The sequence below is a fragment of the Pteropus alecto genome, unplaced genomic scaffold (assembly GCF_000325575.1).
Source record: "Pteropus alecto unplaced genomic scaffold, ASM32557v1 scaffold113, whole genome shotgun sequence".
Classification (NCBI taxonomy): domain Eukaryota; kingdom Metazoa; phylum Chordata; class Mammalia; order Chiroptera; family Pteropodidae; genus Pteropus; species Pteropus alecto.
The window spans coordinates 791-3,217 of NW_006433949.1; the positions used below are offsets into that span (position 1 = coordinate 791).

The window sequence follows — 2,427 nt, forward strand, 5'->3', positions numbered from 1 at the left end:
ATTCTAGTTTTTTTTCTTCCCAATCACAACTACATTATATTGGGAATGCTATTTGATTTGTTTTTTCAATTTCCCTGGTGAAATACATTCAAAATGAAATGATTTTAAATTTAAAAAGAAAATATCTGTTTTCAGATAAAGCGTCATTTTGAGCTTTATGTGGCCTATTAACTGGGTCTCCTATGTATCTGAGATACTTTGGAAAGGGCTACATGTGATCCATGGTGGTCTGATCACCTTGCGTCTGGGTACATGGGAAAGGAGAGGCTACTTAGTCAAGAGGCAAACCCGTCCAGTGCTGAGTTAAGGTGGAAGTATTCATTTTTTCTTTTTCTGTTTTTCTATGTTATTATATTTATTTCTCATTTCCATTACTAAGTTAACATATTTTGACTGACAATCCAAAAGAACAAAACTTTGGAGGGTAGTTAATTGTGTGTAAACAGAGCCCAAATCATGTAAAATAAAAATATTCTGCATTCTGTGAAATGTGCTGAGCTAAACACTTTACATTGATTGTCTTCATTAATTTAATCCTCTCATCATCCTGTGAGACTTCCATCTGGTACACGAGGAAACAAAGACCAAAGAGTTTTTGCTCTAGAGCTAGTAAGGGGTGGAACCTGCATCCCACCCCAGCTATGACTGACTCAATGTTCTCCACCGCTTCATGAGTCTTTTCCTTCAGTAAGAAATTAAGCAGGAAGACAATCGACATACCCTTGCTTGTACAGAAAATGACCTCCTCCTTGGTGACTCTAATGAAACAAAAGCCTTACGAATGGATGCTGAGCTCTATCATGAACCCACAACATTGTGTAGTCATTGTCTGTGAAAGTGTCTTTCCCCTCATTACATTCTGACGTCATGGAGTGGCAGGGTTGTAGCTTATTGAGCTCTGAGGGCCCAGCTCGTTGTAGATGCTCAGTAAATGTCGACCAAGAGGGATCTGACCAGATCCAACCTTAAGATAAGAGGGTAACTTAGATGCCACTTGCTAGGCCCTAGGCATGGCACAACCAAAACCTTGCTCAGGTGTAGTGTTGCTGCAGGTTGAGTGTTCCGAGCCTCAAGGAAGTTCCTGAGCATCAGTCCCTGACAACACACGTGTTCAGTCCCCCTTCTAACTACCCGCCCTGTGTGAGCAGAAAAGAGCAGACTAAAGGAGAATTAAGACCTGCTTTTTGCTTTCAAGAAGCTTATGTTAATTACTTTCGGTGGAACAAAACTAAAATTCAGAGCAAAATCCAAGAACAGCCTTCGAGCCTTCAGTTATGTAAGATTCCAGGTCACGAGCTCTGCCAGTAACCAAATCTCAGAACGCTGCATATCAGAGGATCTACAGTCACGGTGAAGACACACTATTAGCTGGCCCCCACCAGAGAGATTTGAGAAAAGGGCACAGTGGGGTACCTGAGGGCCTCCAAATGTAAACTTGTCATTAAAAAAGAGGTGGAGGACTTCTGCTGAGAAGCACTTCAGTGGAGAACAGAAGGGGCAACCCTCCTGAGTGCACATGCCGATGGTGACTATAATGAAGGCTAATAAACATCACGCGTTACCAAAAACTTAGCAAATACGAGGGAATTGTGATTTAGGTACCGGCTAATGGTGCTTAGCTAATTTTCTTTTAATTTTTTCGTTTTTTAGGCGAGGCAGTACTTGGTTGACCTCACAGATTGCAAGGACCTTGTCAGTTTACAATCCCTTATTTTTTTATTTTTTATGCCTACAGCACCTGGCCTTCCTAGGCGGTCTCCCATCCAAGTACTAGCCAGGCCTGACCCTGCTTAGCTTCTGAGATCAGACAGGATCGGGCTTGTTCAGGGTAGCATGGCCATAGACTGCGTTTAGCTAATTTTATGGCGCTCTTTAAGGACCTAAAGTCAGGTAGATAACTGGAAGTCAATCAATAAAACCTATTTAGGATTTCACATTACTCGACAACAAAACTTATAAAAATTTAGCAGATATGAAAGTTGTATAAACTTTCTGATTTTAAGTTGCTGTCCTTATGACTGACCCTCAGGTTTACAAGACCAGGTCGAAGGCAGGAAACGGCTCTTGAATGAACGCCTTCTGAAAAAGTGATAGAAAACTGGACGTATGTATACATTGCCAGGCGAATCTTCAAATGGGTGGAAACCCCCCACTCCAGGGACCGACGGTTGAAGCTCTTTAGAACAGACTGTGTAGGAAAGTGACGCATTTTAATGTGGGCAGGAGAGAGAAGGTAGGGTAACTCGGGCCCGAAATCTCTAGCTTCGAGGTTCAGTGTTCTACATTTTGTGCGACTGCTTCTGTGGAGTGCAGCTCTTTGGCCTCATTCCTCTCTCCATTGTGTCTGGGGGATTCTGAGGGATGCATGCTTACCACCTCCACCAATCTGTGTTGGTGATCACTCGTGCCCCAGCCAGCTGCTACCCC

The 2,427-nt window shown here is 42.9% G+C and overlaps 1 pseudogene; it reads right to left on the bottom strand.

Moving 5' to 3' along the window:
- Positions 1-1,726: 1,726 nt before the first annotated feature.
- Positions 1,727-1,845, bottom strand: LOC112477283 (annotated as a pseudogene).
- Positions 1,846-2,427: the final 582 nt, after the last annotated feature.